The following is a 24178-nucleotide window of genomic DNA, read 5'->3' as shown; positions in this document are numbered from 1 at the left end:
GTAGCCCAAATGTCAAAATGCTGTCATCAAGAGTCAAGGAACACTTAAAGGCACATACACAAAAATAATGGGTACAATCAAAGCTCAAAATAATTGATGGCACTTATTTAACGCACTTCAAAGAACTGGATAAGCCATTAAAACCCCCACTTAATTTAATTAGTGCTCACATTATAATATAATGTAATGTACATTAAATTAAAAGCCACCAAGAGTCCTTAGGGAGTCGGGCGGCATACAATTGAATCTATCTATCTATCTATCTATCTATCTATCTATCTATCTATCTATCTATCTATCTATCTATCTATCTATCATGCCGTCCACCCCCAAAGGACTGTAGGTAGCTTCCAACAAGAGCAATAAAAACAATAAGAACAATATATAAACAGCATAAAAACATTAATTTAACCCCACCCAAAGAGCATAAAAACATTAAATTAAAAAAAACAATTAAATAAATAAATTATAATTAAATCAACTAACAGAATTATAGGGCAATTATTCTGCATCCTCCACTTTTGCCCCATCAAAAAATTAGCTCCCAAATTTTGGTTAGCAGTGATGGCCCTTATAGACCTATCTCAGATTGCATAATCCTTGTGATTTGAATCTCTTATTATTTATCTTGGCCTTTCTACCTCATCTTCTGATGCCTATCCATATAATTTCTAAACAGAAGAAAATGATCATGGAGGCATATTATAATTCAACGTCTCCTTTGAAAATAACTGATCAAACTGATTGGAATTCTATTTTTTATTGCTGGATGAATTTTTCCCCTTATGAGATTGAAACTATTCAAATATCCAGCATTATACTTTGGGGCATGGGAACAAAAGAACATTCCCAAAGGATCAGTGTTGTCACTACTGATATCTGTAAAAGTCAGGCCTTCAAGCCCTGTGCTGAATATTACAAAATCCATTTAGATTTAAGTTTAAAGGGAATTAAGGAATATCTCAGGAGGACAAGAACTGGATGGAGGGTTTCTCTAAATTTTACTGCCCAGGTGAAGGCTAAAAGTGGAAAAAAACATTTTACAGCTGGGTGACCAAGATCAAATAATGTGGCAGGTCTAATTAAGCACACAGCTTCTTTTATTGACATTTGATCAGAATGCTAATTGAGATTTCATGCAAAAATAAGTGGAGTGAAAACGGGAAAGGAAAATTAGAAACTCAGCTGGGTTTCCTGCCATAGGTTATAATATATAAGCTTGCATATTTTTAATCTTTTATTTTCTGAAACTTAGATATCAATAAGTGTCTCTTTTTAGATGGACCGATTTATTAAAATTGGACTCAGTTCCTGACTTCAGGCAACTAAAGGGGTAGTGATTTCTGACAGTCTCAAAATGGGTGCGCAGTGTGGTCGGGCAGTAGGAAAAGCAAGTAGGATGCTTGGCTGCATAGCTAGAGGTATAACAAGCAGGAAGAGGGAGATTATGATCCCACTACATAGAGCGCTGGTGAGACCACATTTGTGTTAAGTTCTGGAGACCTCACCTACAAAAAGATATTGACAAAATTGAACGGGTCCAAAGACGGGCTACAAGAATGGTGGAAGGTCTTAAGCATAAAACGTATCAGGAAAGACTTAATGAACTCAATCTGTATAGTCTGGAGGACAGAAGGAAAAGTGGGGACATGATCGAAACATTTAAATATGTTAAAGGGTTAAATGGGGTTCAGGAGGGAAGTCTTTTTAATAGGAAGGTGAACACAAGAACAAGGGGACACAGTCTGAGGTTAGTTGGGGGAAAGATCAAAAGCAACGTGAGGAAATATTATTTCACTGAAAGAGTAGTAGATCCTTGGAACAAACTTCCAGCAGACGTGGTTGGTAAATCCACAGTAACTGAATTTAAACATGCCTGGGATAAACATATATCCATCCTAAGATAAAATACAGGAAATAGTGTAAGGGCAGACTAGATGGACCATGAGGTCTTTTTTCTGCCGTCAGTCTTCTATGTTTCTATGTTTCTAAATGGGAAAGAAAACTACCAAGATTTTTTTTTTAAAAAGAACAAAATAAAACATAATTCAAATATACATTTAAGAGTTAACCTGACCCTGCCACAAGAATTATACTCTGCAATATGTACCGTGTTTCCCCGAAAGTAAGACAGTGTCTTACTTTCTTTTTACCCCCAAAAGCCCCACTACATCTTACTTTCGGAGTATGTCTTACATTGGAAAAAAATTGAAAGGGTCGTGTTCCCGAAGGCATCTCCCCAGAGTCCAGAAGGGCAGCCGCGGGACAGGAGCCTCGTGAGCCCTTTTCCAAGTTCAACCTCAGGGCTCCAAGCGGCGTGCACGCGTGGAGCCACAGACACATGTCGGGGAAGCGTGTGTCTGGAGGGGAGGAGCCGCTCTGCGCAGTTGGGCAGCCCCACCTGCCTGCCGGAAAGGAGGCGGGCGAAGGAGGGCGCAGCTCCGGCCTCTCGCCTCGGAGCTGGTAGGCCTCGCTGGCCGCTTGCAGCCGAGCCTCGGCAGGACTTGGTTGCTGGGACGAGCGCCTTCGCTGCAAGCCGCCGCCCGCTCAGCTCGCTTCGGACCAGCGCCGTCCTTTGCTTTGCCAAGCCGGGGAAGAGGCGGTAGCGTCGTGGCGAGGCGAAGGCGAGGGGCGCGCAGGGAGCTTGGAAGCGACGTCATCGGGCTCCCCCCCCGGCAATACCCCCGTGTTTCCCCGAAAGTAAGACATATGTCTTACTTTCGGGGTACGGCTTATATTAGCCGGCCCCCCTGAAACCTCCGATACGTCTTACAATCGGGGATGTCTTACTATCGGGGAAACAGGGTATGTATCTACTGTATAATCTGCTGTATATGTACTTTTTCATGGCTTTACAGACATTAGGAATGTGGAGCTGTCAACTGGAAACAATCAGGACCACATTTTAAATTCCAATTAAGAAGATTTATTGCTCAAGCCTTTGCACAAGAATCTAGTCAACTAGTGGTCAGCACTAAATTGGTATTAGGTAAGAGTTAATTCAAGGAAGGCTGGATTTGGATTGTTAGTGCATAATACCTCCAGATTGATTCCTCTTTTGACTCTAGTCTCCTCCTCTTCTACATCAACCTATATATTTTCAAGAGACCTACCTCTGAAACGGTTTCTTCTAAATCATCACTACCCAACTGTAAATTGGTAATTTCAACCTAAACCATGTTGGAATTTATGGATTAAAAGAAACCTATTGCTTTTTGATTCACCAGGAATGCAAACAAAATAGAAACGACATACTATGTAACCATTTTCCTTTCTTTTTCTATTTTCTTTTTCTTCTATTTTATTTTCTCTCTTTTTGTCTCTCTGTCCATCTTTCTCGTTTCTCTTTCTCTTCTTTAGCTAGGTTTTTCTTTTTTTCTCTTCTCCCTATCCTTTCTTTTCTTTCTCTTAATTATATGTTTGTAATAGTCATTTATTATTCTTTTTGAATTGTATTGTTTTTCTATTTGTGAATAAAAACTTTAAAAAAAATAAACATATTTTAAAATCCATTCCAAGAAAGAATTCTGTTCTGTTCTACTCTACTCTATTTTATAGTATCATTTTTCAGAATTCAACTTCCAGATTTTGCAAAGCACCCTTCAACTGAAAGTCCAGGAGCTTAAGAGAGGAATTTCTACAGAAAATAATTTTTCCTAGAGAGGAAAAGCTATCATTCCAAATGCTTGTCCCATTTCTTCAGAATACCAATGGTTGCATTCTGGTGGTACAGTGAAAAACAGAAAGATGTGGGCAACATCAGACCTGGAGATTGGGAAAGGAATGTCTGGTTCCATTTTCATAAGGATCAAGGCTTCCTCACATGACGTATTTTTTCAATGTCTATTATAAATTTTTCCAAATACTGTATAAAATATACCATCGGAGGAGAGAAAAAAGAAAATATTATAATAATTAGGTATCTTGCTCCCAAGGTATATGTTTTTGATAACATATACAGGCCACAATTACACAACATAAATAGAGGTGTGTATTATTATTATGTCAATACAACACAGCAAACGAGATCACTATGCTGGATTTCGTATTTCATAGTAAGTTGGGCACTTCCCAAGCACCTAGGACTGTGTGATGTAGCGGCGAATTATGTTTGCCGATTCTAGTAAAGCGGCCTTTTGCAATTGACAGATGGAGATTTTGTCAATTACGATGGTTTTCAAATGTCCGCTGAGATCCTTTGGCACTGCGTCCAGCGTGTCAAGTACCATTGGGACCACTTTCACTGGCTTATGCCAGAGTCGTTGCAGCTTGATTTTTAGATCTTTGTATTTCACTAATTTCTCTAGCTGCTTCTCCTCAATTTTGCTGTCCCCTGGGATTGCGATGTCGATGATCCATGCTTTCTTTTTCTCCACAACCAGGATGTCTGGTGTGTTATGTTTCAGAATTCGGTTAGTTGGAAGTCGGAAGTCCAACAGTAGTTTTGCTTGCTCATTTTCGACCACTTTTTTGGGCTTATGATCCCACCAGTTCTTTGCCACTGTTAGATGGTAGTTCCGGCACACGTTCCAGTGGATCATCTGTGCCACAGCATCATGTCTATGCTTGTAGTCAGTCTATGCGATCTTTTTGCAGCAGCTGAGTATGTGATCGATTGTTTCATCTGTTTCTTTACAGAGCCTGCACTTTGGATGGTCTGTTGATTTTTCAATTCTGGCTTTGACAGCATTTGTTCTAATGGCCTGTTCTTTTGCCGCCAGTATTAGTCCTTCTGTCTCCTTTTTGAGTGTTCCACTTGTAAGCCATAACCAGGTCTTTTATTATTATTATTATTATTATTATTATTATTATTATTATTATTATTATTATCATCATCATTTATTAGACTTGTATACTGCCCCTCTCTGAAGACCCGGGGTGGCTCACAAAATACAGAAAACAATACATATACAAATCTAATAGTTAAAACTATAATCTAAAATCCCATTACATTAAAAAGCAGTCAATTTACTCAATCACATCCACACATAACATTTAATGGTCAGAGAAAAGGGGGCAAGATCTAGCTGCCCTGGGCGACATAGATGGGTCTTAATGTATGTGGGGGAAAAGAGAGAGAGAGGGAGGGAGGGAGATGCGTCTAACTATAGTCTTCGGAGAGGGGCGGCATACAAATCTAATAAATTATTATTATTATTATTATTATTATTATTATTATTATTATTATTATTATTATTATTAAATGAAAATGTCAAGGGGGAAAAAGGCTTTAAAAAGAACTGGTTTGTAAAGGGGATATTAATTGTCACATTTTGCCTTTCTTTGGTACACTATCACAGTGATTTTCAACCTTTTTTGAGCCGCGGCACATTTTTTACATTTACAAAATCCTGGGGCACACCACCAACCAAAATGACACAAAATGACACCCTAAGACACTCTCTTCTCTTTTTCCATCCCTGTCTCCTCCCCACCCTTGTGTGTGTGTGTGTGCGTGTGTGTATATACACTCTTGAACCAATTCCAAAAACAGGTGAGGGCTGGGTTTTTTCTCTTATTCTTTGGCTGCTTTTTATCATATGCTTTAAATCAAGTCACTTCTCTCTCTCTTTTGTTTCTCTCTCTTTCCTCTCATTCTCTGTATCAATCATTTTCTCACTTCTCTTTTTTCCTCCCCTTTTTGCTCATTTCTCTCTCTCTCTCCCTTCCTCTCCTTTTCTCTTTCTCTCGCTCTTGCTTTCTTTCTCTCTCACTCTTGCTTTCTCTCTCTTTCTCTCTTTTCTTTCTCTCTCTCTTTCTTTCTCTCTCTCTCTCTCTCACTCTCATTCTCTCTCTCAGCAAAAAGTTGCGAGACCGGAACCTGAGCTTCCTTCTTCGCGGCACACCTGACCATGTCTCGCGGCACACTAGTGTGCCACGGCACACTGGTTGAAAAACACTGCACTATCAGACCCTCTTATTTATTTATTAAACTTATATGCTGCCCATTTCCCCAACAGTACCACATTTTTATCCCATTTCCATAGAATTGCAGGTGGGGGCGAGAGAGAAGGGAGATGGAATCTATATGGGGAAAAGTTTTGATTTTTTTTCTTTTGTTATTTCTGGGAAGGTTTGCTATCTCCTGTAGTTGGAGAGCTCAGATTGTGGGGCTGCATAAAAGTTGCTTCTTTGCTACAGGAATGTAAATGACCCTGGGATTTATTATTCATGTTGAATAGTCAGCAATAAGGACTGAATAGTTTTCAGCAGGGAGTAGAAAATAGAAGAGGAGGAGGAAGAGGAAGTAATAAGCCCTGGGAAGGCCTACATCCAACCTGCAGCTATTGTGGATCAGGTGACTCTACTTTAAAATATGAACTCATTAAATTACTCCCCTCTTCACAGTCTACTCACACAATATTCTATAAATCAGATTGCTCCGCTGGAATTTAAAGTACCAAACCATTGACAGGATAATATCTCCAGGTATGCAAGGCGTCAACCCAACGTATTTCTGTCCTAATGATAACAGATTTCAATGTGTTTAATATCCCTGAGGTAACGAAAGGGACACTTTCAAGAGATTAATTCCTCAGCAGTTTGTATTCATTCACTGCATTACATTATACATATCAGACTGGTCATCTGGCGGCAACTCAGCAGCGCTCCTCCATAGTGTCATGTATTTCCATGTAATTTATTTCTTAGAACTAATGACAGGCCTTTTTAAAAGCACATTTTAAAGGGGTGGGGTGGGGAGCTTAAACATGCTGTGCATCCAGACAATGAGACAACGATCAATGCGGCAAAGCCTGTGTAATAAATAGTGTGCCGTGCCCCTTACCAAAGGTTATATCACAGTATATAGAATACCCTACGAGAGTAGACTTTCAATCCTGGGCCTAGAAAGCTTAGAACTAAGACGCCTTAAACAAGATCTAAGTATTGCCCACAAGATCATATGCTGCAATGTCCTGCCTGTCGGCGATTACTTCAGCTTCAACCACAACAACACAAGAGCACACAACAGATTTAAACTTAATATTAACTGCTCCAAACTTGACTTTAAAAAATATGACTTTAGTAACTGAGTTGTCGAAGTGTGGAACTCATTACTAGACTCCATAGTGTCATCCCCAAACCCCCAACACTTTACCCTTAAATTATCCACGGTTGACCTATCCACGGTTCCTAAGAGGTCAGTAAGGGGCGAGTACAAGTGCACTAGAGTGCCTTCCATCCCCTGTCCTATTGCTCTCCTATATCTTCTATACCTTTCTTCCATTCATATATCTCTTCTTCTATTCGTTCTATTACTATATCTTCTTTTCTATTCTTTCTTAGATATATTTTACTATGAGTATCTCCTCTATAACCTTCATCATGTAATTGGACAAAATAAAATAAATAAATAAAGTATTTTCACATAGTGATGAAAAGGCAGAGTCTGCGGAGAGGGACGGCATACAAATTTAAATAATAATAATAATAATAATAATAATAATAATAACAACAACAACAACAACAATAATAATAATAGATTACATGGAATCACGATGGAAGGGAAGGAGGGAGGGAAGGCTTTGTTGTGGTTATAAGTTGAAGATTACCTTGATACCTGAGATTAGTTGGGGAAAGTTCAGAAGCAACATGAGAAATTAGTTTACTGAAAGAGTAGTAGATGCTTGGAACAAATGTCCCACAGACATTTGTGGTTGATAAATCCACAGTAACTGAATTTAAACATGCCTGGGATAAACATATATCCATCCTAAGATAAAATATAGGAAATAGTATAAGGGCAGACTAGATCAGTGATGGCGAACCTTTTTTTCCTCGAGTGCTGAAAGAGCATGCTACCGCCCATGCGTGAGTGTGCCCACACCCATAATTCAATGCCTGGGGAGGGTGAAAACAGCTTCCCCGCCCACTGGAGGCTCTCTAGAGCAGTGATTTTCAACCTTTTTTGAGCCGCGGCATATTTTTTACATTTTAAAATCCTGGGGCACATGACCAACCAAAATGACACCCTAAGACACTCTCCTCTCTTTTTCCATCCCTGTCTCCTCCCCACCCTTGTGTGTGTGTTTGTATACACACTCTTGAACCATTTCCAAAAACAGGCGAGGGCTGGGGGGGGTTTCTCTCTTATTCTTTGGGTGCTTTTTATCATATGCTTTAAATCAAGAGTCACTTCTCTCTCTCTTTTGTTTCTCTCTCTTTCCTCACATTCTCTGTCTCTATCATTTTCTCATTTCTCTTTTTTTCCTCCCCTTTTTGCTCATTTCTCTCTCACTCACTCCCTTCCTCTCCTTTTCTCTCTCTCTCTCTCTCTTGCTTTCTTTCTTTCTCTCTCTCTCTCTCTCTCTCTCTCTCTCTCTTTCTTTCTTTCTTTTTATTTCTCTATCTCTCTCACACACACACACACTCTCTCTCTCTGCAAAAAGTTGCGAGACCGGAACCTGAGCTTCCTTCTTCGCGGCACACCTGACCATGTCTCACGGCACACTAGTGTGCCACGGCACACTGGTTGAAAAACACTGCTCTAGAGGCAGGAAATGGCCTGTTTCCCAACTCTGGGTGGGCCCAGTGTTTCACTGGAGCCAGGAGAGGGTAAAAACAGCCTCACCCTCACTCATGCTCCCGGAGGCTCTTTGGAAGCCAAAAATGCCGCCCCAGTGCCTCTATGTGAGTCAAAAATCAGCTGGCCACTACACATATGCACATTGGAGCTGAGCTAGGGCAACGGATCATGTGCCAGCAGATATGGCTCTGGGTGCCATCTGTAGCACCTGTGCCATAGGTTCACTGGACTAGATGGACCATGAGGTCTTTTTCTGCCCTCAATCTTCTATGTTTCTACCTTCCCAGTTTTGAACTCAAGGAATAGAGTTCAACCAACCTCTGTCCATCCAGCTGCAGAACCCTTGTTCTATTCTAGATGTCCCTCTAGGAATCCATGAAGATGAAACAGAAGCAGTTGTCTATTTAATCTCTGGAGACGTTCCAGGAACAGTAACAACAGAATCCACAGATGGCAGAAATTCACTGAGAACATTTTTTTTTAAAATGAAGGGTTTAAATTGCCTTTGAGCCTCTCTCATCTTAGATGTTAGTGCATGATAATTGTGTTCATGGAAAATAAAGAGGGGAGATCTGAAAAATGAATTAGCATTCTAGATAATGTGTATTTTCCACTGACTTTACAAATGCAGTTGAAGCCTAGCGACTTCTTTCCTGCAGGAAAATTCCCTAAGACAGAGGTTTTTATTTCTATTTTATTTGTTTGTCAAACATGTATAGGATAATATTTCTACCCTTCAAAAGGACCTTGACCCATGTAGCTGAATGGTCTAACAACCGGCAACGGCAAATCTCATCCAACAAATGCTCTGTCCTACACATTGGAAAAAAGAATCCAAATACTAAATACACACTTGGACAAACTGAACTCGCAGAAGACCCTCACTCAGTCAAAGACCTTGGAGTACTCATTTCCAATGGTCTAAGTGCCAGAGCCCACTGTAACAGCATTGCCAAAAAAGCACTAAGAGTCACAAACTTAATTATATGCAGCTTCTTCTCTAGAAGCACCGATCTACTAACCAGAGCATACAAAACATTTGTCAGACCAATTCTTGAATACAGCTCACCTGTATGGAATCTTCACTGCATAACAGACATTAATACAATTGAAGGAGTCCAGAAATACTTCATAAGAACAGTCCTCCACTCCTCCTCACGCAACAAATTACCTTACACCTCCAGACTTCAATTACTATGTTTAGAAAATTTACAGCTACGCTACCTCTGAACTGATTTAACTGTTGTTAAATCACAATGTACTCCCTGTTGGCGACTATTTCACCTTTAACAACAACAACACAAGAGCATGCAATAGATACAAACTAAATGTAAATCACTCCAAACCAGATTGCAGAAAATATGATTTCAGCAATAGAGTGGTCAACGTCTGGAATTCACTACCGGACTCTGTTGTTTCTTTCCCCAATCCCAAAATCTTCAACCTTACATTATCTACAATAGACCTCTCCCCTTTTCTAAGAGGTCTGTAAGGGGCATGCACAAGTGCACCTTTGTGCCTACCGTTCCTGTCCTAATGTGTTTTATCTATCTTTGTTTTATTTATCTTTTCTATCTCTGCTTTATACTTATATAATATTAAACATACTACAATACAATACTATATTCGTATGACAAATAAAATAAATAAATAAAATAAATAAATACATTACTAATCAGTGGAACAGCTTGCCTCCAGAAGTTGTGAATGCTCCAACACTGGAAGTTTTTAAGAAGATATTCGATAACCACCTGTCTGAATTAGTGTTTCCTGCCTAAGCAGGGGGTTGGACTAGAAGACCTCCAAGGTCCCTTCCAACTCTGTTGTTATTATTATTTGTCGTGATGGGGCAAAGTGGTAGAGGAAAGAGAATTAGGCATATTCATTACCTTGAGTTGCCTATAAAGTAATAAAGCTAGGATAAAAAAAAATCTAATAAAAAATAAATAAGATTGTTCCTGCCTTAAAAAGCAGCATCTGGTAAAAGGAGGGTAATGAGGCCTGGTAGGTATGGAATTTAACTCTTCTCAGAATCAGGATGGAGCCACTGATCTGAGGAGCAATTTTGTAGACTTAAACTCATGTTATCATATTTTGGAGCCATTTACAGAACAGACTAAGTGTCTGTCAATTAGCTTCAGATACAATTGGGGCTATGTCTTATATCACCTCTATACATAATTATCACTAATCAATGGACTCTATTACCCAGTGCAGTAAAATAGGTAAAACAGAATGAAATTCTGCTACATTTTTATTTTATTTATTTATTTATTTATTTTGTCCAATACACAACGAGACTTTTAGTGGGTTATATATATATACACACACACATAGTAAAATACATGATGAAGGTTATAGAGGAGATACTCATAGTAAAATATATCTAAGAAATAATAGAAAAGAAGGTATAGTAATAGAACATATCAATGAAAGAATAGAAGAAGAGATATAGGAATAGAAGAAAGGTACATAAACAGAACATATACATACAACATTTGGGAAGTGAAAGCTTCCCCACTTCTTTTTTGAGTGTTCGATCAGAGAATAGCGCCGGCGGACTTACCCGCCGGCAGCGTTTGCAGGAGGGTCGGGGGAGACACCGGACTCCCCATGGCGGCCGCCATCTTGTTTTTCGGCCGAAATCTCGCGAGACGAGATTTCGGCCGAAAGTCAGGCCCACGTGGCCTGACATGCTGCAGAGTCCGGGCGGGGCTTGCTGGCCCTATTTAAGGGCCTGCAGGCCCTGGGCCAAGCCTTCCGCCCGGATCTCGGCAGCAGAGCAGACACCCACCTGCCCTCCCTATTTTGCAGTGTGCTACCTTGGGTCGCCCCTAGGGGGGCCGAATGGGAATTTTTTGCGGCTTCGCCCCTTAGGCCGGGCCGTTTTTTCGCCCATTCCACACTGGGGAGATGGATGTGCGGTTAGGGGGTGGCTTGCACCTTTTAGGCTGATTGGCTTACCTTTGGTCATTTGGGTAGGCAGGTTAGGGGCGGAAATCTGGGTGGTGGTTTAGCAACTGCGCGTTCTCCCTTGGGCATCTTTGGGGATGATTGACAGGTTCTCTCCAAGCTCATGGTGGGGTGCTACCTGAGCAGTTGGGGGGAACCTGTCTTTGGGTCCCGCACATTGAAGTCCCCGGGTAGGGGTGAGCCGGCAGGACCCCCCTCATGCAAGAGCATGGCAGGGTCTCAGGTGAGGGAGAGGTCCCTCACCTGGACTAGCATCGAGCTACGCCCATAGTTGCCCAGGAATGTTTATTGTTACGTCATTTCCGCCCCGGAAGTATTTGTTTGACCCTGCAGGTCCACTGTTTTGGGTCGTAGTTAAGCATGTTGATTTATGCTAATTTATGCTAATTTAATTAAATAAATTATGCTAATTTATTATTAATAAAAATGACCCAGTTTAAATCCAGCTCTTGTGTCCGTGTCGTTACTCCGTCTCTCATGCAATTTTCCTTTGTCACTTAGTATTAATTCTTTTATTTGATGTGTTGCTTTGCTTGAATTTTAATTGTTCTTTCCTTTAGCCAATCATAGAGCTTCCCCCATATTTTATAATAATCTGAATCTTCTTTTCCCTCTAATTTTCATTTTTTTCAGTTCTATGGTTACTAAATAAATCATTATAAATTGAGGAGTATCTGTACATGACTCTGGGCAGCTCGCAATTAAAACAGAATAAAAACAATAAAAACAATCAGAATTAAAAACAACAAAAATATTTTTCCCCCTGAATATATCTTATCTGGGTTTAATATTTCTGCAGCCACAGAAAATTACTCGATAGGGTACATGAGGAATTGAATGAAGCCCTGGGTTACATATTTGATCCTCTGTTCCATAGCATCAAGGAAGTCACAAGAATTGATCTTACATATTCATATCTGGTCCTGAGAATGGAGGCAACCATCCAGGCATCAAAGATTCCTTGGCCATTAAAAGAAAATTTCAAGAAAAAGTCACAAGGCGTCCAAGACTTCACAAAAAGACTGAAGCCAACCTTTGATAAAAGCAAAAAAAAAGAATTCCCCAGATACCAGCACAGTGACAACTAAAACATGTTTCTAAACTGTTGGGGCACCCTGGGTATTTCAAGGTCACTTTATTCATTTTATTATCTATATCTAAAATAATAATAATAATTCTCCCAGATTTGGGCTGTATCTAAAGTGTAGTTTTTAACCAACCCCCCACACCAGATCTGGTCTGTCTGCAAAGCTGTCAAAACAATGTACAATAAAAAGTAAAAAGCAAGATATATATTAAACACACACAAGGCTAATCTGAGAATAATCAAGGCGGAGTTCGTAATTCAACAGAGCAACATTAACTTCAGCTCTGTAGACATTCTTACTTGAGAATAGCCTGATATTGGTTCCCCTAATTATTTATTACATTTTTAGAGCACAGAAAAACCGAAGAGTCCTAAATAAGTGCTGAGTTTTTTTTTAAAAAAACAGAAGAAAACCGAGATAGTAAGTGTGTGATAAAACCAGAAGCAGAGATAAAATAATGTATCATACAATAAAGCTTTCAATTAAAACAAGCAACAAGAACAAAAGATGCTAGGAATCTAACACTATCTTTAAAACCCTGGGTAAATTAAATGTCAAGGCTTTCCAAGGATGGGGAAATGTTTCAATTTTATGTTTCCATGGATCCTGCAAGTTTGCAAACCACCACAAAGATGAAATCAGAGTTCTAGTAATGTGGTAAACAAATAAATGTTTAAAATATGTTTTCTACTCTGAATGTCCCTACCATAGAAATAACAGAGTAGTCAGCTACACTTCTCTAAGGACAAACAATGCCTTTTCTCCAGGGACCCACTCTCCCCCTTCATTTCCTGGGAAAACCTGTTGGATATCGAAGGATGCACTGATTTCAATCAAAGATCAGCCAAGATTATATAAATCCAAGTAAATAAATCTGGAAGGAGATACTGCTTTAGATTAGAGATCACTATTCAAAGCAGAATCAATTTTCCCCATCCCCAAACCAATATCCAACTTTATTTATTTTTTTAAATTAAATGCCCACCCATCTCACTGTCGGGAGATTCATTTTAATGAGTTTATTGTGAAAATGTGCAAATACAGCCACAAGTGTGTTGTGCTAGTCACACTGGTTTCCAGTTTTCTTACACGTGCAATCCAAGGTATTAGTTATCACTTTTAAAGCCATACAGGGCAGAAGACCAGTAGCACAGGTTCAGGTTAAAAATTATAAATATAAATATAAATGTTTTCGTAGATTTTCACGGGTATATGTATGTAGATTGTTCTGAGTTCGGGTTTTCCCCCGTGTAATATTTTGAGTGTCTATGCGATGTTTCGGTGAAATCACATTCACCATTATCAGGCTGAAGTTGTAAGCTTCGTGCTGCTGTAGATATAGTTTGTTTGCAACTGCCATTTGTTCCTTATAAATAGTGGTGGGGGTGGAGATTTGGTTTGAATGTAGCAAGTAGATTGGGTGGCTATGTTTTAATGATTTGATTGGTTGGTGGAATCACATTTAGTTGAAGGATTGACATGGTGATGATTATGATATGTTTTTTTTTGTTTAAGGCTGGTTTCCAAATTTCTGGTAGGCGGGACGTGTCATCACGTTTATTCATGCTAAGGGGGTGTTTTTCTATCTCTATGGCTTCCATGATTATTCTTTTATATACGTGTTCTGTTTTGGAAAGTAATTTAGTTTTTTCGAAGTCAATTTCATGTCCTGTTTTTTTAATGTGCTGGACAAGGGAGGAAGTTTTTTCTCCTTTTTTGACGGCATTTTTATGTTCTGCAATGCGTGCGTTTATTCTTCGATTAGTTTGTCCAATGTATGTGGCTGCACATGTTTTGCATGGTATTTCATAGATTCCTTGGTTTTCGAGATGGATTTTGTCTTTTGGGTTTCTTAGGATGTTTGATATTTTCTGGTTAGTGACAAATGAAGTTTTGATATTATGTTTGTGGAGAATTTTACTAATTTTGTGTGTGGTGCCTTTAATGTGATTTGAAGAAAGACAACAATATAATCATCCTTCCAGCAAACAAAGGAAACTCCACAGTGGTGATGAACACATCAGACTACAAGGAAAAAATATCCATCCTACTACAAAACCCTGCCTACAAACTTCTAAACACAGATCCTAACACCTACTATTTATAAGGAACAAATGGCAGTTGCAAACAAACTATATCTACAGCAGCACAAAGCTTACAACTTCAGCCTGATGATGGTGAATGTGATTTCACCGAAACATCGCATAGACACTCAAAATATTACATGGGGCAAAACCCGAACTCAGAACAATCTACATAAATATAAATATAAATATAAATATAAATATAAATATAAATATAAATATAAATATAAATATAAATATAAATATAAATATAAATATAAATATAAATATAAATATAAATATAAATATAAATATAAATATAAATATAAATATAAATATAAATATAAATATAAATATAAATATAAATATAAATATAAATATAAATATGTGAATGATGAGGCAGCAGCCATCTCGATCACCGGAACATAGAGACTTTAATAAAACCACTTAGCTTTCGTTAGCGTGCTGCTAACTTCGTCAGAGTATTAAAATGCCGTGGGAGACAAACATCTTTATAAAGCATTACTCAGTCTGCTCATTGCCCGCGTCACGGGGCCACACCCTTCCCTCCCCCCTGCGGTAAGCCTAATTGTGGGCTTAATCCTGCTGGCTGAAGGGAGATCTACCGCTTTTGCTCGTGTTTGTTGCCTTTTTCCCTCCCCAAGGGAGGGGGTGGAATTGTGAGGCTTAATCCTGCTGGCTGTAAATTTATATTTATAAATATAAATATAAATATAAATATAAATATAAATATAAATATAAATATAAATATAAATATAAATATAAATATAAATATAAATATAAATATAAATATAAATATAAATATAAATATAAATATAAATATAAATATAAATATAAATATAAATATAAATATAAATATAAATATAAATATAAATATAAATATAAATAGCATTTATTTTATGCCGCTCACTCCGAAATGGACTCTGAGCAGATAACAACAGTTATAAATACAATACAAGTAAAAAACAGTACAAACATCACTAAAATTATGTATATATTAAAAAACCATACATACTAACAATCGATCTTAATTCCAGGCCTGTCAGAAAAGCCAGGTTTTAACAGCTTTCCAGAAAACCGGTAAGGAGGAGATAATGCAAATCTCTGGGGGCAGTTGATTCCATAGGGTCAGAGCCACCACAGAGAAGTCTCTTCCCTTCCTGCCAACCAACATTGTTTGGCGAACAGGACCTGGAGAAGGCCGACTCTGTGGGCCCTTAATGGCCGCAGCGAGGTATGAGGAAGGAGGCCAGACCACTTCTATCTTCTGTGAGGTTGAGCATATTCCTGGCCTCTTCCCTGAAATCTTGCCATCTAGTGGGACCTCAGGAGGGTGCCATTTTTCCTGACTTCCCCTACATTGTGAAACACCCTCCCACTGGTGATTTGATAAGCGCCTCCCCTTCTAGCTTTTCAAAAGGCCATAAACACCTGGCTTTTTATTAAGGCTCTGGGATTATATAGATCTGTGATGGTGAATCTTATTTTCCCTCAGATGCCGAAAGTGCGTGAACGTGCGCTATCACACATGCACACCCATAATTCAACATCTGAAGAGGAAAACAGTTTCCCCCGCACCCTCAGGAGGCCCTCTGGAGGCCGGAATTGACCCATTTCCTGACTTCCGGTGGGCCCAGTAGGCCCATTTTTCACCCTCTCCAGGCTCTGGAGGCTTCCCTAGAGCCTGAGGAGAATAAAAATACCCTCCTCTTCCCGCATGGAGGCCACCGGAAGCAGAAAACACCCCCCTAGAACCTCTGTATGAGCCAAAAATCAGCTGGCCAGCACCCACATGCACGCTGGAGCTAAGTTAGGGCAACATCTCGCATGCCAGCAGATATGGCTCCATGTGCCACCTCTTGAATGCGTGCCATAGGTTCGCCATCACTGGTATAGATAGAAGGCAGGGGTTGGTTCTAACTTACGTCACCGAGAGTTTATTTCCTCCCCTACTACATGGCCACTACAGATGTGCTTTGCCTGTGTAGTGTTGAAAATGCACCCCAAAAAAAAAAAAAAAAGAACTGAATAAGGTTTTATTAAGCCGAAGGTGTTGATATGTAATGATGGAAATATAATTTGGTTTCCTCTCTTTCCTTGGGAACTTATTTCTTATTTTATTTTATTGGATTTGATATGGTTATGATAATATCTTGTAAGATTTGGATGGTTAAGTATGGGTAATTAATATCTAAGATTAAATAATTTTTCTATTTTAAGAGCATTTAGTATATGATAAGGGTAAATACGGATGTATGACATTTGAAAATAACCACTTTGGCCTAAATGTAATACAATTTAATACATAACTGAAAGCAAATAGATGAGATGCAATAGGAAATAGTATTGTAAATTTGTATAATGATATTGAGTGAACACAAGAACAAGGGGGTACAATCTGAGGTTAGTTGAGGGAAAGATTAGAAGTAACGTGAGAAAATATTATTTTACTGAAAGAGTAGTAGATGTTTGGAACAAACTTCCAGCAGAGGTGGTTGGTAAATCCACAGTAACTGAATTTAAACAAGATTGGGATAAACATATATCCATCCTAAGATAAAATACAAGAAATAGTATAAGGGAAGACTAGATGGACCATGGGGTCTTTTTCTGCCATCAATCTTCCATGTTTTTATGTTTCTACAGCGCAAGTGCGAGTGCCCACACTCATAATTCAGTGCCTGGGGAGGGCGAAAACAGCTTCCCCAACCCCAGGGAGGCCCTCTAGAGACTGGAAATGGTGTTTCCCAACTTCTGGTGGGTCCAGTAGGGTCATGTTTCACCCTCCCCAGGCTCCAAAGGCTCTCCCATTCCCCCCGAAACTCTCTGGAAGCCAAAAATCATCTGGCCAGCACACACATGCATGTTGGAGCAATGGCTCGCGGACCAGCATATATGGCTGAGTGTACCACCTGTGGCACCAGTGCCATAGGTTCACCATCCCTGGTCTAAAACTTTCCCTTGATTCTGTGACCGTCCTCTTGATTATGTGAAGATGCTCTTTTGCTGTTCTGATTCCACAGCTGTGTATTCCCCAACCATTGCCACTCTGAATCTATTTTACTCACCCCATCCATCAGATATCAGAGATCCTTGTGCAGCTAAGTCATGTCCATCGATCTCCGAGTAGCAGTTAGCCTCTTGGGTCAAATGAGAAATGAAAATAAATCAAAGAGGGTGACTTTCCTATAGCCAGCAATAACAGCTTAACAATCCCTTGAATCCGTTGAATTTTCTCCAGTATTTACTGATCTTGAGCTATGGCACAAAGGCTTTTGAATCCCCAGTAAATATTATAGTGGCGTGGAAGGCAGCCATCAGCATTGGGTAATAAGCATATTCTGCAGTGGACAAAACGGTGAGGAAGGGAGCCAAAGCGATTCAAAGACTGTAGTATTGCAAGAACTTCATGTTACTGTTCCAGTGGATATTTAATTAAGCACTGAGACAGAAACGCAAAGCAGTTTACAAATAAACCAACGACATGAAAATTCAGCCTTTCACCTGTGTTCAGTACTTATTCTCGTCCTCCCTTTTGCATCCCAGTTTGGTTGCCAGCCTGAGAGCAAATTCTATCTGAATATTTTTTTTAAAATAAAATAAAATAAATGAGAAGGATATATGACAGGGATAGGTAACAGTTCTGGCAGAGCTTCCTTAGTGTGCTTGTGAGTCTTTTATGTTATCTCCTTGCCAGCTTTTAGGAACAAAATGTTGGACAAGAAAGGCCCTTTGTCCGATTTGTCCCAAATGCAAGTAAAGGTTTGTGTTGTTTTTTCCTTTATGATTGACAGTAGATTGCATTAGCTTTTCACTTGAATCTTTCTGTACAGAGATTTTATTGCAATTCTCATGCAAAACAGTGCTTTTATTATTTTTTTCACATGCATACATGACTAGCTTAAAGGCTTTGAGATGAGGAAGATGAATTAGCTGACAATCATTTGTCTCTTCTCTATAAATGAGCTAAATAAACAATGGCCCATTGTGATGACCTTCAACTTGGAAATATCCGATCCCTGTTTGAAAAAACAGGGTTTTTTTCAGATCGGCATCTGCCTGAAACTCCTATTTAGTTCCCTTTTGAGCTAGAAATACTGTTACAATTAGATAACAAAATTTTCCCCTCGCTTAACACCATGTAGTTTTATGTATGGTATATTTATTTATTTATTTATTTATTTTTATTTATTTATTCTTTGTCCAATATACAATACATATGAAAGAGAATAGGCAATAAGTAATTTATATAAATATATATATAAAGATAGGAAGTAAAAAGAAGAGAAGTAGATAGGAAGAGAATATGTATAGAGGAGAGAATATATAAGATAAGAGGGATAAGGAAAGACTATTGGACAGGGGACGATAGGCACATCAGTGCACTTATGAACGCCCCTTACTGGCCTCTGAGGAACCTGGAGAGGTCAATCGTGGAGAGTCTAAGGGAGAAATGTTGGGGGTTAGGGGTTGACACTATTGAGTCAGGTAATGAGTTCCACGCTTCGACAACTCGATTGTTAAAGTCATATTTTTTACAGTCAAGTTTGGAGCGATTAATATTGAGTTTGAGTCTGTTGCGTGCTCTTGTGTTGTTGCTGTTGAAGCTGAAGTAGTCGTTGATCGGAAGGACGTTGCAGCATATGATCTTATGGGCAATACTCAGATCGTGTTTGAGGCGTCGTAGTTCTAAGCTTTCAAGGCCCAGGATAGTTAGTCTGTTTTCGTAGGGTATTCTGTTTTGAGTGGAGGAGTGAAGGGCTCTTCTGGTGAAATATCTTTGGACGTTTTCGAGGGTGTTGATGTCTGAGATGTGGTGTGGGTTCCAGACAGATGAGCTGTATTCGAGAATGGGTCTGGCATAGGTTTTGTAGGCTCTAGTCAGAAGTGTGAGATTGCCGGAGTAGAAGCTGTGTAGGATCAGGTTAACAACTCTGGAAGCCTTTTTGGCGATATTGTTGCAGTGGGCTTTAGCACTTAGGTCATTTGATATTAGTATTCCAAGGTCTTTTACTGAGTGTTGGTTGGTTGCGAGGATTTGTTTATTCAGTTGATATATGTGGTTTGGATTCTTTTTGCCGATGTGGAGGGTAGAGCATTTGTTGGTTGCTATTTGGAGTTGCCAGGTGTTGGACCAATCTGAAACAAAGTCAAGGTCTTTTTGGAGAGTGAGTGTGTTGTCAGTGGTGTTGAAAAGTTTCACATCATCAGCCAAAAGTACACAGTTGCTTGCGATATTATCGCAGAGGTCATTGATGTATAGGATGAAAAGAGTAGGACCTAGTACGCTGCCTTGGGGAACGCCGCTTTTGACAGGGACAGGGGAGGAAATGGCGCTACCGATTTTGACAACTTGTTGCCTGTTTGACAGGAATGCAGTAATCCAGTTGTGGAGGAGACCTGAGATGCCATAGGATTTGAGTTTTAGGAGAAGTTTGTCGTGAACCACTGAGTCAAAGGCTTTGCAGAAGTCGATATAAATTGCATCGATGGATTTTCCTTGATCAAGGTGGGTAGTCCAGATGTTTTTGCAGTGGAGTAGTTGTAGGTTGCAGGATAGTTTCTTTCTGAATCCAAATTGTTTTTTTGATAGTAGGTTATTAGAATCTAAGTAAAGGGTAATTGATCGATTTATAATTGATTCCATGATTTTACAAGGTACACAGCATAGTGATATTGGTCTGTAGTTGTCAACTAGTGATGGGTCTCCTTTTTTGAAAATGGGGATGACTACAGCTTTTAACCACAGATTGGGGAGAGTGCTGGTCCTGAAGGATTTTTGGAAGATAATGCTTAGGGGTTCAGCTATGGCAGATGAGAGTTTTCTTAAGAAGTATGCACAAAGACCATATGGACCGACAGATAGGGAAGGTTTGAGATCACGGATTGCTTTTTCCACGTAGTCTGTAGTGAAGATGATTTGGCTTAGGTTTTTTGATGAGTTAGGAGTATGAATTGTGAAGAGGGGGGATGAGTCATTACTGTTGACAAAAACGGAGCCAAAAAAGGAGTTGAATAGATTTGCTTTGGATGGGTCGTCGTGGTACTCTTTGTTGTGTGGTCCTACGAGAGGTGGAATAGGTCTGGAGTCGTTAAGTTTGTTGTTGACGAAGTTGTAGAAGGCACGGTTAGATTTGTTGCGTAGGAGGTTTTCCTCTTGTTCACTGTGATAGTTTAGACCTTCTACTTTTATTTGTTGGCATATTCTTCTGTAGCGGCTTCTGAAGTTGTTTACTGGACCTTTTTTGTTTCTACGCCAGAGGAATCTTTTTTTGGTTTGTAGTTTCTTTATTGAGATGGGAACGTTATTTTTCTGTTTTCTTCTAGGAGAGGTAATTGGAACATACAGATCTATAAGTCTATTGATTTGGAGTAAGAACGTGTTGTAGAGGTCTTCAATGGAGGTGCAGTTGGAGAACAGGGATTGCCAATTAATAAATGAGAGATTGGTGTCTATGAGTTCGTAGTTGGCTTTCCTGAAATTGTACTTAGGTGCCGTGTTGTTCCGTTGAGTGTTATGATGGCGTAGGTTGAGGTTGAAGTTGATCATACTATGGTCGCTGTTGGAGAAGGGTTCGATGGTATGCAGTCCATAGATAGCACTTTTACTATTGCAGAAGATGAGGTCGAGACAGCTGTTGAGTCTGGTGTTGTTTAATACTAATTGTTCCAGTCCCAGGCTGGTGACGGTGTTGTAGATGGCGGTATGTATAGGTTCGGTGGAGCATTCATTTAGTGTCCAGTTGATGTGTGGTAGGTTGAGGTCGCCTAGGAAGATAATGGGGTAGGGGCAGGAGGATGCCCATGTTAGTAGGGAAGTTAGTTTTGATGCATGGGAAGTGTCATAGTTTGGAGCTCTGTAGCAAAGTAAAAAGCGGAGAGTGGTGTTGAGGGAAAGATCACAGATTAGGGTTTCAGGAAGGAATAAATCTTGTGCGACTTGAATGTTTTTTAGGTTGAGAGAGCTTTTATAGAATATGGCTACACCACCTCCTCTGCGGGATTCACGGTCGGATCGGAAAACCACGTAGTTATTTTGTGTGATGATGGAGTCAGGAAAGGAACAGTTCAGCCACGTTTCGCAAACAAAGATTATGTCAAATAAGTTGGTGTTGAGTAGAAGGAGGAATTCTGATAACTTGTTGATTAAACTTCTTGCATTGATTAGTTTGCATTTGAGATTGTGTTTGTGTTCAGGAAGGGGATTGGATTGGGTTGAGTTGAGGCAGGGTTGAGGCGAGGTAGTAAGGGGCGCATTTTCCTATTCATTGCTGGAGGTGCTGGGTAGGTCCGATTGTTGATGTGGGATGGTGGGTGGAGAAGTGATGGAAGGTTGAGGAGGGGCAGTGGGTTTGAAGATAAAGGGAGGGTTGTGGGTTTTGGTTCTGATGCAATCAGAGCGGTAGTCAATGTACAGGTTATTTTCGCCGAGTTCGCATCATCTCCTGAGTTCGGCGCGTAGTTCACGGGAGCGGATGCGTTGGAGTAAAGTTAAGTCAGGTCTGCATCTGAGTTTGTTGTATTTGGTGTTGTTTCTGGCGATGGTGTTCATGGTCCTGATGAATTGCTGTTTTGAAGTTTCGTTTGTGCAGACTATTCTGCACAGTCGGGGAGCCGTTGATCCGTCGCTGTATTTTAGTATGGGGCCGCTTCTGGAGACCTCTAAGATGTCATCGGGGGTAATTGTTTGAGGATGTTGATTGTTGATAATGTTTTGTATATTTGTTAGGTCGGTTACCCCATTTTCCTCAAGGCCAAAAAGGATGGCATTGTGGCGTTTGTGTGTATGCTTTTTATATAATGGGGTTTCGAGGCTTTTAATGTAAAATTGTTATTTTAGACTCTAATATTAGATTTGCTATTGTATATTGTTTTATCACTGCTGTGAGCCGCACCGAGTCTACGGAGAGGGGCGGCATACAAATCTAATTAATAATAATAATGATAATGATAATGATGATGATGATGATGATGATGATAATAATAATAATAATAATAATAATAATAATAATAATAATAATAAAAAATAACAGACTGACTACAAGCATAGACACGATGCTGTGGCACAGATGATCCATTGGAACCTGTGCCAGAACTACCATCTACCAGTGGCAAAGAACTGGTGGGATCATAAGCCCGAAAAAGTGGTCGAAAATGAGCAAGCAAAACTACTGTGGGACTTCTGACTTCAGACTGACCGAATTCTGAAGCATAACACACCAGACATCCTGATTGTGGAGAAAAAGAAAGCATGGATCATCGACATCGCAATCCCAGGGGACAGCAGAATTGAGGAGAAGCAGCTAGAGAAATTAGTGAAATACGAAGATCTAAAAATTGAGCTGCAATGACTCTGGCATAAGCCAGTGAAAGTGGTCCCAGTGGTACTTGGCACGCTGGGCGCAGTGCCAAAGGATCTAAGCGAACATTTGAAAACCATCGGAATTGACAAAATCTCCATCTGTCAATTGCAAAAGACCGCTTTACTGGGATAGGCAAACATAATTCGCTGCTACATCACACAGTTCTAGGTGCTTGGGAAGCGCCCGACTGGTGATGAAATACGAAATCCAGCATAGTGATCTCGTTTGCTGTGTTGTATTGACATAATAATAATAATAATAATAATAATAATAATAATAATAATAACAACAACAACAACAACAACAACAACAACAACAACAACACAACTGATGATATTCATTGCCAATAGTCATTCCTGGGGGGAAAAAACATTAAAGCTAAGCTAAGACTGGAGGCTAAATTTTGATCATGTGACTATGGAGATGCAGCAATGGTTATAAGAGGGAAAACATTTAAATATGTTAAAGAAGGTTCAGGAGGGAAGTGTTTTTAATAGGAAAGTGAACACAAGAACAAGGGGGCACAATCTGAGGTTAGTTGGGGGAAAGATCAGAAGCAACGTGAGAAAATGTTATTTTACTGAAAGAGTAGTAGATTTATTTATTTATTTATTTATTTATTAGATTTGTATGCCGCCCCTCTCCGATGCTTGGAACAAACTTCCAGCAGACGTGGTTGATAAATCCACAGTAACTGAATTTAAACATGCATGGGATAAACATATATCCATCCTAAGACAAAATACAGGAAATAGTATAAGGCCATGAGGTCTTTTTCTGCCGTCAATCTTCTATGTTTCTATGAATAGAAGACATTATGCCTGATATGACTGTTGCCAAACATTTTCAGATTAAAGTAGTGTTCTTACTACCGTTTCAAATAAATTGCCTTTTCACTCCCCTTCCCAATAAATTAGGCTGGGAAAATGCACATGAAACAAACGCAATCTTAAAAGCCAACCATTGTGAAAGAGGATTTTGCAATATCTCCTTGTCCCAAAAATGCCTGCAGTATTTGTCATCATGCAGGAAAAGAAAAAGTCAATAGCAGGAGAATGAGAAAGGGAGAAAACTATATCAAGGATAAAAAATGGGAGTGTTAAAAAGCATAGATCTGGGAAACAGAAGGAATATGTAAATGAC

This window comes from Erythrolamprus reginae, chromosome 5 (assembly GCF_031021105.1).
Source record: "Erythrolamprus reginae isolate rEryReg1 chromosome 5, rEryReg1.hap1, whole genome shotgun sequence".
Lineage (NCBI taxonomy): Eukaryota > Metazoa > Chordata > Lepidosauria > Squamata > Dipsadidae > Erythrolamprus > Erythrolamprus reginae.
Note: the sequence above shows the minus strand (reverse complement) of the source record.